This window comes from Numida meleagris, chromosome 4 (genome assembly GCF_002078875.1).
Source record: "Numida meleagris isolate 19003 breed g44 Domestic line chromosome 4, NumMel1.0, whole genome shotgun sequence".
Classification (NCBI taxonomy): Eukaryota; Metazoa; Chordata; class Aves; order Galliformes; family Numididae; genus Numida; species Numida meleagris.
In genome coordinates this window covers 86,249,655-86,271,913 of record NC_034412.1, presented here as the reverse complement: position 1 = coordinate 86,271,913, position 22,259 = coordinate 86,249,655, and the positions used below count along the sequence as shown (strand labels likewise).

At 37.7% G+C, this 22,259-nt stretch overlaps 1 protein-coding gene across 9 annotated transcripts in view; it reads left to right on the top strand.

Annotated features, from left to right (window-relative positions):
• The window catches only part of PPP2R2C (protein phosphatase 2 regulatory subunit Bgamma), a 187,711-nt gene that overhangs the window by 80,498 nt on the left and 84,954 nt on the right, over positions 1-22,259 (top strand). The window contains exons 1-2 of one of the 9 annotated variants that reach the window (XR_002438072.1): positions 11,947-12,010; positions 14,169-14,322. The exons of 7 other annotated variants lie outside the window; for them this stretch is intronic. The gene's annotated coding sequence lies outside the window, so the exon portion shown is untranslated. Of the gene's footprint in view, positions 1-11,946; positions 12,011-14,168; positions 14,323-22,259 lie in introns of those variants that run through there. One more of the 9 variants, XR_002438071.1, reaches the window with a different exon arrangement.

The following is a 22,259-nucleotide window of genomic DNA, read 5'->3' as shown; positions in this document are numbered from 1 at the left end:
GAGAAAATTAATTTTTAGACTCTGACGTAAAAACTAATATGAAATGCCAGATATTACATAACAGGGGCACTTGAGTAATGCTTGCTGCGCCGGCATCCCCACTGCAGCATTAGTGCCTGCCCCTTTGCAGAGCAGCAAGGGAGAGGTCTGGTTAATGCCATTTGCAAAATCTTTGGAAACTCGGGAACTGCATATGCTGTGTACCTGTAAAACACTGCTGTTGCCTGAGAGATTCTCTCTGGGATGTGGTTCTTACCAACACATACTTTGCATCATTCCCGCGAAAGTTCTTAGTCTGTTGTACTCAGGACTGGTGAGGCTGCACTTTGAGTACAGTGCTCAGTTTTGGGCCCCTCACTACAAGAAAGGCGCTGAGGCCCTGGAGCATGTCCAGAGACAACAAAGCTGGTGAAGGATCTAGAGCACAAGTCTTATGGGGAGCAGCTGAGGATAGTTCAATCTGGAGAAAAGGAAGCTCAGGGGTAACCTTATAACTTTCTACAGCTCCCTGAAAGGAGGTTGTGGCAGAGAGGAGATTGGCCTCTTCTCCCAGGTAATAGTGGTAGAACAAGAAGGAATGGCTTTAAGTTGTACCAGGGGGGCTTCATGTTGGATATTAGGAAAAATTTCTTCTCAGAAGGGGTAATGAGATATTGGAACAGGCTGCCTGGGGAGGTGGTGAAGTCTCCATCCCTGGAGGTGTTCAAGAAATGTATAGGTGTGGCACTGAGGGACGTAGTTCAGTGGGCATGCCGGGAATGGGTTCATGGTTGGACCAGATGATTGTAGTGGTCTTTTACAATTCTATGGAATAAAGCCACATGTTGCAGACAAAAGGTCGTACTTCTGGGGAGAAGTTCAAAAGTCTCCAGAGTTGTTTTTATGGATGTGAAATGGGGAAACCTATGCTGATTGGCTGATGAGCCAAGTAATTTCAGTTTAAGGTGATCTTGTCTTTTGATATCATTATGGCTTTATCAGTACTGGTCTCCTAATTTGTTGGCTGAAGTTTTCATTATATTTAAAGAAAGATTTGTATTATTTTTTTAATTTTCCATGTCAAACTCCAAGGATAGTTATGAATGTCAAATTCTTTCATTTCTGATTAGATTACATGCTTTGAGTTAAAATAAGGGAAACCTTCCCATCAGTTACTTTGGTCACCTGCTGTGCAAGCTAATAATGCCATGCTTAATTTTAAAAAGCAGTGTCAGTCACCCTCGGATTCGAATTCCAGTGTAGCAGCAACGAGACAATTAAGGGAGGGAAATTAGCTGAGCTAGTGCTGCTTTGTACTAATACATTTCAAAAGCAACTGCCTGAATAAAGTCTGCAGTCAAACAAATCAAGTTGTGTTTTTGAAGATGTACTAATTTGTTTTCAGAAAGTGAGTGCTGTTAATATTGAAACTTACTTTTTTCTTTTAGTTTATATTCCTGTGAGTAGTGCTATTAAAGTCAAGCTTGTTTTAGTCGTGCTTATGGAGAAACAAGTAATAACATAGAGTGTGAGAATTTGAGAGGTTCCTCTTAGAAAGGAGAAGAGGGGTTGTGACTAAGGACAGGTAAATGTGAGCACTGGCATTATTATTATTTTTTTCTATTGTGAGTGATGAAGCACTGAGCAATTTCACAAGGAAGCTTAAATGTGCATTGGAGAAGGTCTTTACATCTTCTAGGACAAAGAAAATGGGTATTTTTTGGTGAATATTGTTCTCACAGAAAAAAAAAAGCATCAGGCTACAAGAAATCCTCTACAAAGATGAACATTGTCACTTGAAAAGAAAATAGGTACTCACGCCCGTTCACCACCTGGGTATTAATGCAGCCAATTACTGTGTCCTGCCTTTCAGACATTATTATGTTACAGCAAGAAAAGAGCCAATATTGTATTTTATATGACCTTTCTAATGCTGTGTATACACATATAGATTTGTATTATTTGTCTCTTTGATTCGCCAAATGTTTCTTATTTCTGGCTCAAGGCATTTATTTATTGCAAGGCTTCAAGCTGCGGTAAACAAGGTCATAGATTAAGAATCGATTTCCACAGTTGCTCTAGCATACAAACTAAATTTCTCTTGGTTGGTTATAAAAACTACAGCTGGGCATAAATTCATATTTTCAGCATTGTCTTGAAATTAATGTTAATGCAAATGAAAAAATACTCTGTATGTATTGCGTGCTTAATTAAAGGCATCAGCTAAAGTCTGAGGAAAGCAGATTGTTTTTGCACTGCAAGCTTCTAAACGAAACCATGTTATTACTGTTCTGAAGCTTTTTTATTATTCTTTTTTTTCTTTATCTCTCTGATTTTGTTGACAAATTTTCTGTACAGCTTTTGGCAAATGGTTACGATCAATAGGTTGATTAGTTCTTTGTTTTTGCTGTATATTCCTGGAGATGTTGCTGGTTACGATAAGAGTGGAATATTGTTTCTATTCTTTCAAGTTAGACGATCCTGCTAGAAATAGAAAAATCCTACTGTTTTGTTATCTTTTGCTCCATCTTTCCCTCCCTCCCCTATTTTAAGATATGCTTTATGAAAGTAGAGCAATGCTGTGTACACGTGATTCATGTAACTGTCAAAGATGTTTAACTCCTCTATGAATTGTTGATGCAATACAGTTTCCTACTAATTATAAAATAAAATTTTAAGTACAGAAATTGGCTCCTTAGACATATCTTTAAAGAAAATCTTCCTGTTACATAATTCAGTGCCCCTGCCCTCCATGTTTGAGTTAGTTCAGTTGAGTGAGCAGAAGTCATGATAGGTAATACGTATTTTCACGTCATAATCACCTTCCTCAGGTGTTTTTATGAACATTACCTCGGCCTTCACTGTTCCTGTAAGTGTTGAAGTTATTGTACCTGCCATTAGCAGAGATAAGAAAAAGGAAATGGGTAGAAATAAATTACCTCAGTCTTAGAGTTCACTTATTTCAATTTAGATGGATGTTTTGAAGGACTGAAGTTGAGAAATTTATCTGTTGGTTGTGATTCTTATTCCCTCCCTGAACTGTGTTTTGTAGGATTAGAATATATGGCTCTCCTTTCATGGCTATTTCTGTTTTGTTAGCGCTTGATCTCATTTTGCACAGTCTTTAGTTGGAGCTTAATTGGAGGTATCCTAATTGGAGCATTTTGTCAGCATTTGAAAGTGCGTATGTCTATAAAGAAATTCACTTTGACTTCTTAGGATTTCCATATGGAGATATCTCCATAAATGCAACTTTGTGGTGAAATGAGGTAAATTAATTCAAGCCAGACATTCTTTGAATAATAAAACAGTCTGCTGGAAGCCCTGTTAGAAGGAATTATGATTATCAGTTCTGGTAGTCCGGAAGGTTTCTTGTTAGGGTATGGCTGCAGGACTAACTAACGTGCGGTTATTCCTGACTGAATAAAAGATTTCCATCCATTTCTGAAATGTAGGTTGCTTTTCTGAAAAGTCCTTAAATATGTATAAAGAAGCTTGGACTGATTCATTAACTTTGAATAAATTCCTATGACAAATGAGGGAAATGAAGAGAAAGCACAAATAGCTTGTTGAGCAAGACTCCTTGTATGTGGCTGGCTCCCTGCGGAAGCATGGGGCTAGGACAGATGCAACTCTGGTAAGTCATTGTAGATCCACCTGAGGGTAGGCTTTGAAGGAACAGAGATCTAGCATTGGCGTCCTCTCTACTGATGCAATAGTTCAGATTTTCAATGTTTTAGTTTACTTTTCCCCATCTCCTTTTCCTCTCCATGAACTAGATGGACAGACCTCCTGACTGACTATACGTTTATCCTGTGATGGGATTGGTATAAGAACATAATAGTGCTAGAAATCTAGTGTTCTCCTCTTACTTTTGTATTTTGTTCCTATTATCTGTATTCCTAATAGCTTGCAAAGTCACTCTCTGCAGTCACCTAATTCTCATATTCTCTTTATTCTCCATATGGAACCATTCATCAGTGATGCCCAATGCAAAATACTGAAAAAGACTCTTTGCAACAAACAGAAAAGTCTGGTGAGCAGGGAGGGGGAGCAGTCTCTCCACCTGTGCCCTCTGCAATAGAAAAAGATAAAAGAATGGAGGTGAATGAGCGGAGACGAGCACTTTCCTGTACAGACTACCTGAAAAGACTCACTGTGATTTATAGGTGGAAATTGGCAGTGCGCATGGGGGGAAAGTCTTACCTAGCCGAAGGCTAGAAGGTGGGTTTATGTGGAAATCTGTTATGAATAATACAATTTGAAAAAGTCTGCCCACAGAAAGTGATTGGGATTGTGTTGGTATCGGAGAAGTATGTTACTGCACTGACTTTTTACTTTGTCTGTTTGTTATCTCAGCTCTTGATGGAAAATCTAGTAAACTGGAGGATCTTTCTGACTAATCAGAGAACTAAGCTTGTAAAGTTTGCTGAAGGTTTAAAGTGTGTAAATAGAAATATTCTTCGCATGCTATGATTTCTTTGTGACACAGTTTGTGCTTTTTCGAATGTTACCAAAATATACATATTAAAATATACATATACAATATTTTGATATTACATGTCCAGTATGTGTCTCTGTTCCTGGGGATTAATTCCCCCACATCCGTAGATGGAGGAATAACAAGCTCTCTGCAGAAAGATCAAATGGCCATAGTCATTTACATTTGATTGGGCATTTTCAGACTCAGGCAGGTCAAAATGAGCAGAGATCACCACTGTTTGTGTGGCTGAGGATTCTTCCAGTCTGTGGGACTGCATGGCAATTACACAAATAGCGCATGTGATTTCTGTGCCTTCCCCTGTGCAGAACTGCTCTGCAAAAGACAGTGGAAAAAAAAAACATGCAAAAGCCATGTAAATAGCATCTTGCTGAGGCTCTTCTCAATCCTTGTTGTTCCCTGTTCCTTGTTGTTCCATCTACAACTTCCCCCCATAACTGACAAAGACTTCAAATTACAAAAGTGAAGTAAATATGGAATGTGTTGACATTTACTACTCTCTACACTTAAAGGTTGTGATAAAGACATATAGTCTTCATTCAGTTCATTACTATAGTGCAAAATGAGACACGTCATGGATGGTTCACAAGGACACATTCTTCTTTATAGATGGATAAAGGCGTACAGTTGTGTAACACCTGCGTCTAAGTAGACACAGAAGTAGGTATTTATGCTGGGCACAGGAATTTTTTTTCTCCATGTATGTAGGCTTAAAGCCTGGATAAAAATATAGTGCTTAATTTTTAGACATTGCACAATGTCCTTTGGTCAGCAGTTACTTTATACAAAAATTGTTTATGTATTACTGTACCGGAGAACTGTAGCATCCATCATAAAAGCCAGGGTTGGCAATGAGAAGGTCTGAGCAGAATAAGAAAACCTCTCCAAAAGAAAATATGCATAAGTTCTTTCATTTGAAAGACTCTGGTTGACTTTGTCAAATTATGGCTGTATCCTTATCCTGACTCATTTGTCTCATAAAAAATAGGACCAAATTTTGTCACATTTTGTGATCCAGTGGTCATTGTTTGATGCTTTTACTTTTAAGAGCAGGAACTACAATTGTTAATGTTCCTCTGAGTATCCTAGATCAGCATTTGGAACATTCATATTTCAGGTGTGAATATTCAGCTAGAGCTTGACACGTTGTCCCAGTTATTTATTTGGTAAGTACTTTTGTATTGCTAGAAACGTGTGGATTCTTTTTACCAACTAAAATATTTGCAGTGGATACTTTATCACTAAAAATCAGCAATATTGTGGATCCATTCTCAGTCTTAGCAAATTACAGTAGCATACCATCTGAAAAACATAACTTGATTCAAAACAACACCTTGAATCACTGATGCAACTTGGAGGGGAGGCACCAGCAGCTTAAGATGATTACCCTACGGTTTTCACTCCATGAAAAGTCTACTCAGTGTTTTGCAGTGCCATGCATGTTCTGTTACATGGCATACACCTGCACTGGCTCAATCAGCGGAAAATCGACCAAAACATGCAGATGCTGAGAGAAATGCTTGAAGAAGTTGAAGAAATAGAGGTCATCTGATGTGAAGCTTCTAGGTATGCCCTTCTTTTTATCAACAAAATGACATAGTACTTGAACAACTGATTTTCTTTTACTGAATGTCTGAATACAGATTTGTATATAATATTTACTGCTTTCTTGTTGATAGAAGTTGAAGAAGGGAGATGAACAAAACATACAGGGTTGTTCATGTGTATACACAACATTTTTTTTCCCTTTTCCACCCTGTGTATGAAGTGCAGTGGCATGGGACAATCTGAATGTAGTCCCAATGACGTGGAAAAGCGAAAGAGAAGGCTGCAGGCTTGCAAATAAAAATTATTTACACATTTGAAACTGGCGAGCAGACAGCCAGTGCATTGCTTTGTGACTAGCTCCAGGTTACCGATGGTACCTGAACTGTGTTTTTGTATCACGTCATTCATATATTTGATCATCATTCATGCATCATATTTTATGTTCTTGACCTGTCCGAATTCATTTGTGGCAGAGAGAGGCTTCTGTGCTCTTTTTGGATGGCCTTTTCCATTCTTTGTTGTTGTTGTTGTTTTTAATAATAATCAGATTGAAAGTCTTATTCATGGGGATGAGTGGTGGAATTCATCCTGGCTTTGCTATCTGGATCACGACCAACTCATGTGTGACAGCTCCCTGCTTGCTTCACAACTACTCTAGCAACTCCATGCTGTTTCAGTTGCTTTTTGTTTCTTCCACTCAAAGGCACTGATGTATGGATGTTTCCTGACTCATTAGCGCTTTTTAAAAAAAATAAATTAATTGAGAGTGATTTTTGTTTGAAAGGAGGAGGTGGTAAAAACTTGTGACACTGGAGCAGAGTAATAGAAAAACAAGTAGTTACTAAGGCTCAGTTCAGGGAAAGTAGATACTGCTCCTTTGTCTTAAACACACCAAGGGATGTTTTTCTTTTGTCCACACCCATCTTTGCATTCTTCTTTACCTTCATCTGCAAATGAAGTCTGTTGCTAAACTGAAATGCTTTCTTTTCCTAATTTTAAGTTGACCCCTTAGAGTAGCCTTAAGACAGCCAGCTCATATCTGTGCACCTTCAGGCTGCGCTGCTGTTTGTAACCTGTATATTCTTTGGTCTCATTATGGTGCCAGAGAAGAGCTAGTCCTGTAGATAGGTAGTGTATTGCTTCATTTTGTCCACTTCTAGTCATGTGAAGCCATATGAGAAGTAGCATGAATCTGTGCTGAGGCTTTCACTTCAGTGTAGTTCTGGATTGGGGCTGATGCAAATCCTTTATATGGGTTAGAGGGTTTATACTATTTTGTTGGAACTAACTGGCAAACATTTTTGAAACGTTGGGGGCATAAGGGAGAAATGAAATGACTGCTCCTTTGTATAGCTGAAGTGGATCAATGGCTTTGTTTTTATGTTTTTTGTTTGAAAGATATCACTTGCTGGCTGCAGAGTGGGTGGATTCAGCTTCCTTCTGGAGCCTGAGCAAGTCACCTGTGAGAGATCCTATTTTCTCCTGGGTCCTACAGACAGAATGGAAGGGGAGAGCATCTATGAGGTTGAATCTGGAGATGGACTTGGAGGTAAGCATGCCTGTCACTTCCATGTTCATCCCAGATGGCTGGTTGCAGGGGAGCCCTTATGACAATGGACTACGGAAGCCACAAAAAGCAAATGTAATAAAGATGTCTACAGTTCTTTGATTGTATTGTGTCACTTAACAAGCAGTGAATAAAAGTGATTTTGAAAACAACTGTCTCCTAGAGGAAGTGGCACATCTGGATGCTGCATGTACAAAGCATTGTTATTTGGAGTCTGAGATTTTCCAAACATGATGCAAATCCTAAAAATTTGCAATAAAATTAAAGGCATGTAGCCCTTTCTCTCTTTCTTGTTTCTTTTTCTGTCTCTCACCTGCTGAGCAACTCTGCTGTACATGCCATCTGTTTCGTTAATTTTTTTTAACTGGACTGTTGAAAACTGCCTGAAATGGCACTGACTGTCTTCTGTACATACCCACTAACTCTACAGCTGTCCTTGGGCAAACTTGCTAGATTCACTGTTGTGATTTATCATTTTAATCATGGGGAAAGCAGAGGTTATATTACATACTTGTACAGGCATGCTGATGTTTGTGTATCGCACTAGGGAATTCTGTTAGTTTTCAGAATGATGACATACCTTTCTGCTACTGCTTTTTCCCACCAATTTTTTAAATTCCTCATTTTGTAAATCTTCTTCTGAGATTAACTAGGCAAACACCTTTACCTGGAGCAACTTCAACTGCCTAGGTCAACTCACTTTTGAACTCAGAAGTCTAAATATTGTTGGAAGGAATGGGGTTCCTTCTGAAAGAAAGGTTAGAACATTGTACTAATACAAGAGTTGGTGTGCTGTACATCTGTCTGATGGCTTGGGTATTTTCTTGTGGGGATCATTGGAACAAGACAGATGTTTTTTTGGCAGATTGGGCTGTGCTTCTGCTGAGATGCGCACTTTCATGTGTAGTATTTTTTAATGCTTCTCTTGGGCCCTAGCTGTATCAGCAATACTGTGTATTGAAGGAGCAAGTTATACTGCCTTAGTTCCGAGTTTCCTTCATATAAATGAGTTGCCTTCAGCTGTTCATCAAGTAGCCTAACATGCAAATATGTACACATGAAAATTTTTTTTTGACAGAAACCTCAGTAGTTCTATGAAATAGCTGTTTTATCATAATAATTATTATTACAAGAACAATATCAGTATTTATGCTTAAGTAATGCCCTTCTGCTATGTGGATGAAGGGTAACAGCAGCATTTTCTCCTGCTTTCTGAGCATCTGTCTTACCCTCTGCCTGAATTTTTGAAACACTGCAGCTGGAGCCATTGTCTGACCATTAGTGATTAGGGTACTTTTTCATTTCGTATCCTGTCTCAGGAACTAATTTCCTGGCGTTATCATGTCCTTCACTGAATCTCTGCTGCAATACTGCATCTTTGTCATTTCTTTGATGACACTTTGTGCCTGGAAAAATTCTTTTAGAGCTGGTCAAAGAAAAAAATTTGTATCCCAGTTCTCTTTTAGACTGACCTTTGCTGTTAGAATAATTTATTGTCCTTAATCTACATTTCCTAATTCATAAAGGCAAGAATGTGTGTGTGTGTGTGTACATAGAATGAACAAACATACTTCTGGCCTGATTTCCTGTCTTTCCTCTTTGTTTCTGACTTAAGAGATAAGGTCCTCAGAGAAAATTTACTATGTTCTTGGGAAATTGTAATAACAAATTGTCACTGACTTAAGTTTAATAAAATTATTGGTATGAGAACAAAATTTGATCCTGTATGTGAAAGGGCTATATTTACAGCAGCATGTCAGTATCTCCAGTATGTAAATGGTTCCTTTTTAGACAAAGTGTTTGCGCAAGTACTGCTAAACACAGAGGACCATTTCACACGTTTCAGAAAACAAGTGCTGTTGTCTCTGTGTGAATTACTAGCTAAAAGCTCAATTAAAAAAAAATCCTTGCTTCATACTTTATAAACAAAACAAAGCTATATCAAAACAAACTCAACAGATAATCTCATTCTGAAAGTTGGAGTTATGGGAAAGAGCTGGCCCTCTGTTATGATCTGCCCTTCAAGAGCTCTTAGCTGTTGGGTAAGGGAAATATTGGAAGTTTTCTGTGTTTTTAAATTCAAGAGAAACAGAATTCTCTTTGTCTTGCTTTTTCTATTTCTCTTTGCGATAGAAAAATGGCAATAGAAAAAATGTTTAACAGAATGTGAGCTAAATAAACATGTGACTTTGAAATAAATCTACAACCTCACATTTTGGGAAGATAAAGAAGGGTCTTTGTTTAAGGTATATGCATACTTTCTGAGTTGGGTACGTACGTATCAGTGGCATATAACAAAGTACACATAGACCCTATGTACTGTAAATGCTGACATACCCGGACTTATGTACTTATTGAGTACAAATGTTTATTTACAACTAGGCTGATTTGATGTCTTGAGTTCTGATACATCAGAGTCTTAAAACAGAACTCTGCCTGATTTCAGCTACATGAGTAGAACTTGTTAAGCAGTTTCCCAGTACAATGAAATTATCTCCAAAAACAATTATGCTTTGTTAATTCGCGTATCACATATGAGGGGCCCCTCCCCTCATTTTAATGCAAACAAGAGTTTGGATTTTCATGGGTGTGGGTGGCTGATAGCACTCTTTAATGTCAGTAAGAGCTCAGCGGGAATGTTGCCTGTAGAGGTCAAGTAACTTAATCTGATGCTGTAGAGTTATGTATTTAACTCAGATGTCTCTGGTTTAAAACCAGTTTAGGTAGCTATGATGTATGTCTCGTACTTGGTCTTCTTGACTTGATATGTTACTTCATGGTAGGTTTTGAATTCCTTTTCAGTCACTGCACAAAGAATGGTGGAGCTGAGTTTTCTCTTGGCCTATGAAGCCCAAACACAGTGAGCTTCATCTGCCGAAAAGAATATTATGCTTTCCTGAAGCAGAAGGCCTCTTGCTGTTACTCTAGAGCAACATGCCACTTTCTGTATTTTTCTTGTAAACCTGATGCAGTTTTTACAGGATATTGTCATTAAGTGATTGTTTTTATTAGTAGTGACTTGGCTACTTTGATGTGTTCCTAAAAGCAGCCCCTAACATGGTCAATGTAGAGTTAAGTATATTTTGAGATGTTTCTGTAGAAACCTCTAATCTTCTTTATTATTGAGCAATAAGATTATTAATTAAAACTAAAGGTCAACATCTACTATTGCTCTGTTTCTGTGACCTGATTTTTCAATATTTAATCCTGTCTGTTTTGGCAAAGAGTCTGCACTGGCTAGATCTATATGTTGAATTAATACCATAGCACACATTTTTCCTTGTTTGCTGTATTTAATGAGAATCTGAAGATTTGCTGCTGCCCTTTGAAGTTGAAAGGTATGAATGGGGAAAGATTAGGGAGAGGTTAAATGACTTTTGTGGTTTTGTTGCATTGCTGATGTTACACCAGGTCTGCTCTTAGCCTGGTGTTTTCACTTGTAGCTCTTCTTCAAGTACAAAATCCTTCCTGCACACTAGCAAGGCTGCAAGTCAGTTGCTATGGTATTCAGCATTTTATGTAGCCAATCAGCTTGCTTTTGTGTTGATTCAGCCCAGAATAAGAAATCAGTCACACAGACCGGAGCCATAATCAAAAGAACAGCTATTGTTGGCGTGAAAATCTACAGAGGTTGGGAGAGCAGCAGAATATGAGTTTTCAGAAAATACTGATAACAGTCCATGTTTATGGTGTATTTTATACTATATAACTAAATGCTAATAATAGTGGTCATAACAGTCAATTTTCAGGATTATGATAAAAATTGAGTCAGTGAACTAATTTCTGCATGTTGTTTTATCACCCTACAGGCTTTGGTAATTCACAGCTAAAAATTACCAAATATTTTTAAGCTGTGGCCATTTCTGATTCCACTACAGCACACAGTACTCACATTTTTCATTTTGTTAAAAAATGGTAGTGTGTTTCTGGCAGTCTTTTACTTGCTGGTGGTAGATTACTAAATTCTGCTGCTTGTCTTCTGCTATTTGGGTAATCAGAAAATTCTGGAATGCTGCTATGTAATATAGAATAAATGTTATAATGGAGCTGACATGTCAGCACGGTCATCCAGGGTCATAAGAAAGACAGGTTACTTGCATAGAAGTAACATTCTGATAGATAACTATCCAAAAAGGGGGACAGATGTCTGTGGACCCAAGTCCTTCTACAGGTTTTTAAGAAACTTGTGTTCTTGCAGGTAGGTTTGTTCTCTTCCCCACTCTGTCCACAATTGTATCTGTAGGACAAACAGAAAATACTGCTGCTTTTATAGGAAACTTTGTCTCTCTGAAGTTGTGGCTATACCACAAATAAAACTTCTTCATTTCAATTTAGAAATCACTAGAAATCATGCTTGCAAAAGAGAGTGCTACATACCAAAGCCCATCAAAAACCCAGACAACCGATCATGACAGGTATGTGAAAACACATATGTGAATTTGGAAATTACTTGAAAAAAAAAGTAACAATTTATTCTAGGAATTCTTTTTTAAGTACTCTGTACAATTTAATAGCACAATATCCTTGCTCAGTGGATAGCAGATTCTCCTGTCATAAGAGCTTTTGTTCTCTTTTTTAGACCCCTTCTGTTTCTCTATGAAGGTAGTAATGTCCCGCTGACTGAGTACTGATACCTCTGCTCTCACTGAGTAGAAAGAAGTTATGAAGGGTTTCATTAAGAATAGTAGCTGAATGATGAAGTTGAATCTTGAAGAGGCTTTAAATGATGCTGCCAATAAATGCTTAGGTGAGGTCTCCCAGAGGTGGTGAAACTATATAGAGATGAATGAATTTATTTGTTACTCAATCACTGCAGTCACTGATCATATTAAAATGGATGAACATCTAAAATTCTTAATCCGGAAAGTGTACAAGAGTGTTCAAAGTCTTCAAAGTGTTTTCTGCAGGGGCCATTCCATTTGTATACTACTGCAAGAAATTCTATGCAAGATATTAATTTTAGTAGTTTTTGGTTTCACGTCTTAACTGCAGATATATTCCTATATGCTTTCACTTAGAAATCGCCCTTTACTAATAATTGCCTTTGTCTACTTGCCAAGGCAAGTTGTAAGGGATGGAATTTCATTTAGAAGAACCCTGTCTTTTTAAGGAAGGGGCAATGGAAGAGCTGGGAAGTGGAGTTAGATTCAGTTACAAAAACGATACTCTATGCTGATCTGGGGCTTGGCTTGCTTTATTTGATGCTTTTTTTTTACCTTTCACAGGCTATTCACTCCTTATAATGAATCTTTTCAAGTAGTCACACACACCAATCCTCTGCCAGTGTAAATTATCATAGCCCCACTGCTTTTGGAAATTTTGATGGAGTTATGATAGTCTGCATGCCAACAGGACTTGCTTCATTTTTACCAAAATAATTCTATGAGCTTCATACGCACTCATCAGTTATTAAAAGTACTCCTTTTAATAGCAGAAATGTAAGTAGAAGGAAAATTCTGCCATGAGTAGGATGTGTGCAGACACACCCCTGAGTGACTAAGTTCAATGTATTGCTGCTGTCTGGACTAAATTCACATAATGACAAATACCTTCATAAAAAGGAATGCTTTGATACAGCAGTTCATCTTTCTGAATTTCAAAGATCTGCAAATGTAAATGTAAGCATGTGTAAATAAGCACTGAAATCATACTGCCATGTATAATAAATTTTTTTCCTATTCAGAACTTGCATCTATTTGCCTTTCAATGTATCTTCTAGAAAAGAAAGGCTTTGGAAGAAAATTGAAAGATACAAGTTAAAATGGAAAATATATTTCCACAAGGTTCCATAAAGTTATTCTTTTTGATGCTATACAGACTTGAGATGAGGGATTGATAGCTTGGATGTTTCTGGTTTGAGTATCAATATCAGTATAAAATGGGTTCCTTAACTTTGTCTCCTTATGTTCTGATGACAGATGTGCAGTTTGTCTCTATGAAATAGAGCTTTTTTTGTTTTTGAATGCTTGTGTGATTTTTTTTTCCTTACCACTTTTTCATTTTTCATTAAGAAGATCCTATCTTTCATTGAAAGAAAAAGGGCACCTGTTCTCTAGATCCTATACACTGATGCTCTGGGGTCCATTTAAAATATTATTGAGTGAAGCCGCATATTTCTTCTTAAAACCCTGCTTCAACTAGCATTCTGTTGAACGGTTTTTGATGGTGGGTGAATTGATGAATCTGAGCTGAATCCCTTCAATGGCTGTACAAAGGGCTTCCAGTTACTGAGATCAGGAGTGAACTATGGTACCTGCCTGGTAATTCAAGAAATAATTCTTACCTCCTTAGGATTAGGAGTGTGAGACAGGAAACTCTCTTGAGCATCTGCAAATTACACAGGCGGAAGTGAGCAGAAGAGCTAGAGAGTTCTGGGCTGAAGCTTTTGATTGACACTTTTATAAGTTTGGGAAAGTCCATTGAGAAGGTGTTTTTCTGTTACTGAAAGAGATTGAGAGAACAAGGTGCTTTCTTGCTTACGGGGGTCAACAATTTTGTTCCTGCTTGAAAAAATTAACCATAGATGAGGAAAATTTTCACCTTTTTTTTGTCTTGAATTTCTTTGTTTTTTAGGGAAAGCTATAAGGAAGCTTGTGCGCAAGGCGACTGGTGGCATCTAGAATCCTCAGATTTCCTTGACTGAATCCATCTGGTTTTAGCCCTAAATATAGTAGACAAACTGCACTGCTTGCACTGATAAATTTTATCTTCCAAATGATAGACCAAGGTACGGTCATGTATACTCACCATTTTTGATCTTATTTCACTCTTGATTCTGTTGCTTTTTGGATAGTTGTAACAGTATGGTTTGTCCCCATTGTTGTGGACTGTCTTTTAATCACCTGCATCCTGCTAAAAGTACTCTTAAAAAAAAAATTAATTGAAAGAGACTTCTGGCTTGGCTCTGGCATTTGATGCTGCCAGCTGCTACCAAGTTTGCATCTTGATGGGAAACTTCCCACTCCTGTGATTTACAAACTTGTCTCCAGAGGCAGGAAGATAATGGGATGGCTGGCAGGACGACTTTTTATGGTTTTACAGTATGTGGAAAAGAAAAAGTGAAAAACCAAAACCAAACTTCAGCTCCTTTTTTTGACATGTATTTTGCATTTACTTTGTTTACTCAGCAATTGTAAAAGGAAAACGGACTATGTTCTAACAGAGCATAGCTTTTGACTGTAAGGTAACAACTCTTATCAAAAGAAAAAATGGATTGCTATTCTGTTAAGTGATAGTTAATCATTTGGTTTTTTTATATCTGCTTTGGTATCTCCTCTAGCTGTGGGAACGACCAAGCAATCTCAGTGCCAACGTGCCTGCTTTATGAAGCAAGAAATTCTCTTTGCTTTTGTTTTAGATAGAGATACCTTCTGTCTCTTACCTGTGCCTCTTCTAAACTGTAGAGGAGGTGACTTTATTATCACAGATCACTGCTAGTTTCATGATGTTTTTTGAAGTGTTTTTTTTTTCATGTGTTAAAAGACTTGTTTCCTCTGGTATTCCTGTGGGTATCTCCTAGAATATTCTGTTATGCTCGAATAGTCCATGAGATCTAAAAATTAAGACTGATTTTTTAAATTATTTTATCTGAGCATGACATTGATTGAATATTAATCCAATTGCACAGAGGCTGTTAGCATTTTAATCGTACTGGATTTTGAATTGGAAAACTTCAGAGCTGTCAGCTTTTGGCTACAGGTGAAGGGGAGGAAGCTTCCTGGTTGTTTCTTCTCAGTTCTTCTGGCTACATATTGAGCTGCAGCTGTTCCCTGCCTCCACCTTCAAATGTCGAGCTTTATCCTTACTTTGGTATGGTGCCTAGATACAAAATCTTCCAATGGTTTCTCCCTAATGCAGAAAGTGCCTGGGAGAGCAGCTGGATCTGGGGTGGATGGCCATAAGCTGGGTTGGATTCCACATTTGGCCTCTTGTGAACATTCAGTTCTTGCTGAGGGAAATGCTACAGCAATCCCAGTCTGATCCTATGGAGCATGACTGCAGTAAAGAAGACTGTAGGTCATGCACAGAAAATTTGCTACTTGCATGCAGCTTTCAAGCTGCTACATGAAATCTGTTTTCTGTTGTCTGGGAAAAAAGATATTACATTTCAAGTATGAATGCCACTGGGGTTCAGGCTTGCAAAGCTGGTCTACAGATGGTTTTCCTTCTGAATAGAATTCTGTTCAAATACATGTTCTTGCTGAGAGGCTAGTGAAAAGCTCCCATCGTTCTCCTGTTTAATTAATACAATACAGCAAATAATTGAAGTATATGTCTGCCATTTCGATCAATAGCAATAGATTGAACCTTTGGCATACAGATAATAGGTAATTTTTTCTCTGTTATTAGTGGAGCCAGAAGATAAGGTTGCTGAGTTATGATACAATCTCTGATGACATTCAGCTGGCCTGTAGTGCTCAGTGTCAAATCCTTCCTGTCCTTCTCCATCCCTAGTGTTCCCTGATAAGTCTCTATGCCTATTGTATAACTATCTATTTAGCAGCTGGCAGGTCAAAGCACTTGGGTACAGTAAATTCATTTTCTTTGTTCAAGGAAATTCTGGTATTATTTAACGGTGGTTTTAGGTTTATATAGGTATTATGCTCCTTTATTTGCAGTCCTTGGGAAAAATCTGCTAGAAGAACTTCTGAACAGGAGAGACCTTGTGAGAGATTTCTCATTCCCAATGTGAATACCACACAGAGAATATCTGGGAGCTGGCAAGGGAAATTAGAACTAAGCATAGGCTTTGGCTTAAGGTACTGCTGCTTAATGCCTGCTGTGAGAAGAGGGAATGGGCCAGACTCCCTCTTAACTGCATGCTGCAGCAAGGAAAGGGCTGTCGTGGGATGGCAGATTTATGGTAATATAGTTCTGTAACAGCTAATAAATGAAAGAGATTTAGTAATTACAGAATTTAGAAATAACTGAGACATTGAAAATGTGAAATGAAAAACATATACTGAAGTACACAAATATTAGGGAAAGCTGAACATTTGCTCAGGTGTTTTGTTAGCTGTTTTTGTGTTTAACTGTATAATCATAAGTGAGTTTTACTTTAGCTCAGTAGTGATTCAGTGAAGGCATTAAATTTTTAGAAAGTAATCTTCAAACTGTCATGGCAAATTTGTTTCTTGTGTCACTGTTTTTGAGAGCTTGATCCAACTACTTTTCCTTTATTTTAAAAGTCTTCCTATATGACAAAACATTTGTAATAACACATGAGATTCTGCAGCTAGATACAAGCTAGAGTTAGAGCATGACAATAAGATCACCTTAGCTCCAGCTCCTCAGCACAAAGGGCTGACAATAAACGTCATTGGAAGAAAGTAACAGAAGATGCAGGTTTGAATAGTTCAGTGACAGAAATCTAAAAGCTGGTTTTGCAGAGAACTGGCTGTGTTAATCTATCAAACAGACAGTAAAGAGAGACCTTGCTGCATAAAGAGATAGATAGCAAAGAAAGTTTAGGGCAGAGTGGTGCAGAGAATAACAGGAAAGCTATTTTCCATTTTCAACTGTTGAAGAGATTTTATAGAGATAAAAAATTACTAACGGGATCAAGCATGCAATACAGAAGGTAGGTCTGATCTGTGGAAGTGCAGTCCATATAACCATAGGTCTATGTAACAAAAAGGGCCAAATGGATTTGTTGTATTGATGAGGTCATGCTAAGTGGACAATGAGGCAGCAAACCAGGAATAGGCAGAGCTTTAAATCCTGTTGAAATTAACAGCTGGAGCATGAATTTGGCACAGCGAAGGGTTTCAAAATGAGGTTTCGGTTCTTCACAACAGTGGGCAGGGAAGAGGGCTGCTGTTATTCTTTTTTGTTCTATCCGAGAACTGTATATAATACGGTATTGTGTGGCATTTGCTTTTGTAGTGGTTCATTTTATCTTGCTGCATTGCCATCTAATAATACAGCAGACGTGGTCAGCAGCTAAAGTGGTGCTTCCTCAGCAGCAGCATACTGATCTGAACTTTTATGTACACTCAGCACTGCAACTCCATTGACCGCTTGCTCACAGTGCTGCTATTTAATGCTGCTCTAGCTGCTTTTGACAAGTTGATGTACTGGCACATCAGGAGCCTCTATTGGTACATCATAGGGAGACAGGATGATCGGTAACTGTATGCCCTTGCAGTGCAGTGGTTATAAATACACTTCATGAGGAGATCACTTCTTAGTCTTCAAGAGATATTTGCACTTTTCTGTGTTACGAAGATGGTGCTAATGTGACCTGTCTGATAATGCATAATTAAAGGTGCCAAAAACCAGATGTGCTGTTACATGTCTCTAGATAGATTATGCAGTGCTGTGTTTTTCGTCATTAAAATGTGCAAGTTCAGTAACTAACAGGCTTACACACTTATGCATTGTCCTTTTTCTTTTTTTTTAACAAAATGTGAAATAATGCACAACCAGGAATTTCCCTGCGAAAATAAATAACTCCAACTTTTGAAGGAAACAGAGAAAAGCTTTTAGCCAACATTATTAGTTATTTCTTTTTAGCATTTTCTTCTTTTCTGTTTTGGGTGTTTATCTCTTCACCTATTTGTGTAATGAAGCCATCAACCAGTTTACAGAAGGGCAGCAATTAATGAAGATTAATTTAAATATTACCTTCAAAAAAAAATTAATCCTCCACTGAGTTGAAGGGTAGAAGTCATGATTAAGCAGTCAGTATAATAACTTGGTAGCACACAATGTCTTCAAAGTTTTAAATACTAAGAAATGGCAGTCACTTTGAATAGCTGGTGTTATACCCTTATCTTAATACATTTAGGAATCTGAACAGCTAAGCTGATTTTTGTCTTCAGAAGTCTTGTAGAATCTTAGCATGTTAATGTGTAACATGGTGTCTGGCCATATTTTAGCTCAGACAAATTCTGAAAAACAACTGCAACTGTTTTATTTAGTAATTATTTTTAAGCCTGCTCATAACTTCACTTTGCAACTTGTTGTTACTTGCTAGGTTGTTAGTGTAATTTAGACACGTTTTACTAATCTTAGTAGTTAATGTATTGCATTTTGATTTCTGTATATACATCTTTTCTGATTAATACAATGACTGACACTAAAGAACAGGAGTAGGAAAGATAATGAAAGGAGCAAACAGTGAAAGTGAAAACAGAACACAAGAAAACCACAGGAGTCTTCCCCCAATGTAAAAATGAGGAAACCTCACACTGGCTCCTCTCCATTTCCCAGAGAAAATCAACATACACAAGTGTAAAGTAGTAGAGAATCATAGAATCCTTAGAGTTGGAAGGGACCTCTGAGGGCCATCTAGTCCAACTCCCCTGCAATGAACAGGGACACCACAGCTAGATCAGGTTGCCCATGGCCTTATCCAACCTCACCTTGAAAGTCTCCAGGGGTGGGGCATCAACCACAACACTAGGTAACCTGTTCCTGTGCCTCACCACCCTCACTGTAAAAGATTTTTTCTCCTCTTATAGTCTAGAAAAGGTCCTATTCTGGAACTGGATGTTCAGCTGTCACCTTGTTATTGCTTCCTAATGCTATCCTAATATTCTGCTAAGGAGGAAAAATACCAAACCGTACATCCCCTTAAGGGTTATTGAAAGAGATCTGTATTCTTTCTCTTAAATTTAATTAGGGATTGAGGACATACTTATTGAGGTTTTACCCATTAAACTTTACGGCCGATAAATTTGAAAATGAGCATTCATCTATAATGTACTTTTGGTACAGATTGCTCAGTAGAATGGCAGTTATGTTTTTGTCATCAGATGTGTGCATGTATTCTTCCCTGTTGTTCCCTACTGTTTTAATGGAACCTTTAGTGTAAATTAACTGTGTAAGCTCACTATATCCAGTTATGCTTTTATGTTTAACATCCATTTTAAATAATGTTTTATGCTGCTTCTGCTGTGGTAAAAGTAAATGAGGATGTTGCCATGCTACTCAGTGGAACTATGGACCCTAGGGTCAGTGGATTACAAAGTGGTGGAGTTAATTCATATTGCTTTCTGTAGCAATTAATTACAATTTCAACATAAAACCCATTAACACAAATTTACCTTTTAATTGTAAAGTTACCCCAGTCCCAGGTTAAATAGGGGGTCATTGTTTGCTAAGTCTTTGAGCCATAGTGCAGTCTACAGTAGTTTTATTTGTAGTTGCTGTCCACAAGGCCGCTTATTTTCCTAGCACATCGGGGTGCATTCCGCTGACAGTGGTGGCTTCCATAGAACACAAGGTGGGTCTCCTTGCAGCATCTTCTGCAGGCTTACTTGTGCTACAGCTTTGGCACCAGTATTTGCTGAAACCACACAGTTCTCAGGGCAGTCACACTGAAGTTAAGCTGTTACAACACTTGAAATATGGAAGAACAGAAAAAGAAAACAAAAATTGTGGAGTAGTTAGACTATCATTGCACTGAGCATTGGATCTGTTAACCCCTTTGTTATTGCCTCAGTTGCAGTGCAAGGGAAACTCTAATAATGTTTTTAGGCACTGTATATCCTTATCTTTCTTTCTTATCTGTTGTTTAATTCTTAATCATTTGTAATAAAATATTCAGCTATCTAGTCCACTGGATAATGCTTAGCTGATCTGTTTCTCTACAACAGAAAAACTCTTCAGATGCAGATAGCACAGGTCACTGGATTATTTTAGCATTTGTTTCCTGTTGATACAACCAATAATATATTGGATTTTAATGCAGCTTGGAGAAAACTGCTTGATAAATGAATGCTTTATCTAGGAAAATGAGCACCATATTTAATAGCTTGGCAAACTGCTGTTGTGAAACGCTTTTATCAAAACTTTTAATAGTCATGGACTTCTTAAGGAAGCAGATAGGGAAAGAAAAGACTTCTGTAGAGACTTAGTTTGATTAAAATGTTTTGGTAAAGAATCCTTAATTATTTTAAAGAAAGCCACAGTGGGGTCTTTTCTCCTGTGCAGATAAGAAACTGGGAAGTTTTCATATTGCATTCAAATGTGTGATGTGAAATGAATTAGTTATTAGCTGTATCTCCTTGGGACATATGCACTATAGATAGCTTTTCCAAGTCTATTACTTTATTTTGTTCTGTACTGTCTTGTTAAATTGCAGGCCAGAATAAGAATGTGTCCAGTCCGTTGAACGCCGAAGCCATGAATATGATGAAGATTTGGCTGTTTCAGACTGAGGTCTGTTTTGTGGTGCATAAGCAAATGGAGAACTCCTTGGTTCAGTGACCTCTGATTTTTAAGAGTCCTGGGATAAACAAAATACCTGTTGTTTATATCACCTGTGATTGTTGTACAAAACAAGTAAGAAGGGGAGGAATCTAGGTTTAATAATTTAATAAAATCTATAATACTATCAGTAAATGATTCCACAGCACTACACTTAAACCAAATTCCTACCAAGCACTTCCCGTTGCAGACCACAGCAACGGCACTGTCATCTGTTCTGCTCTTTGTCCCTGGTCTTCCTGCAGTATGTCACTTTCTGGCATCACAGTCGTTCTTTCTGTATCTGTTGCAGTGAGGTTCAAGAGACCACCAGGCAGCCAGGGCCCAAGAGCTTAGTGAATATCTAAGGTGAAAGCTGGCACTTGAGCAGTTAGCATCAGTTAAGGGAAGCAGGCAAGTGTGATTAGTGATTCCTTTCTTTGTATTATGGAGCAAAACACTTGTTCGTTTGGTTCCATCAATAAAATTGTGTAAAACAAAATCCTTTACAGTGACTGCAAATATTCTACAGGAGTGAGAAATAGTAAATACAGGATTATAATGCTTTAAATATTCTCATGGTATGTTTTAACTTGCTTGAGTGATCTTGCATGGTGCCTTGAAGGGATACATTATAAATAGAATTATTATTATCCTTTTTGCCAAAATGACATTGACATCGGTCGAGATTCTGTTGTGAACTGAATAGCATAGCACCATTGAAGTAAAAAGACAGATTTGGTACCTTCTGTTTAAGATGTCAGGGTTGGCTGAATTCTCGTTTAATTCAAAATCCTGTTTTATAGCCTCTATTACACAGTTTCCTGCCCCCTTCTCGAAATCCCTTGTCTGGGGTGACAGAATGTAACCATTACTGCAGTTGCTTTTTATAGATTTTTCTTCTCTGTTTTATTGTATGTGGTTTTGATTTCATTCTGTTTAAAGTAATAATCCATGTTGCTGTGCAGGCGTGTAGGCAGATCTTTCTGCTTCTCTCTGCTTGTAATGCAAGTCCTCAGGAGTGGACCAAAAAAATGGCGATTCAATTTTAAAATGCAAATAGACTCCTCATTTCCCTTGGCTGGCAAACTTTCCCTTTTATCCCTCAGCCAACTTCTCTCCAGTCCACTGGTTCCCCTTCTCTGTGTCATGCTTGCTAACTTTTGCAGATTAATTTTTTATGAGAGATGCTACTGAAATGACTTTGGAGATTCACATAAATTATCTCTATAGCTTTCCCTCACTCTTCGCTGTTGTGAAAGATTTAGTAATATTTGTCCAATGCCGCATATATTCTCTAAGCCAATATTGAGTGTTTTTCTAATTTGTGCATTAAGTAATTTCAACTTGATTTTTTTTAAATGAAGTAAAATGTTAAATATGTTACATAAACTTTAATCAAGGAAGGAGATGAAAAAAGTATGTCACTTCTGTTTTGTCGTTTATGCAATTATTAAAGCTCTGCGAAGT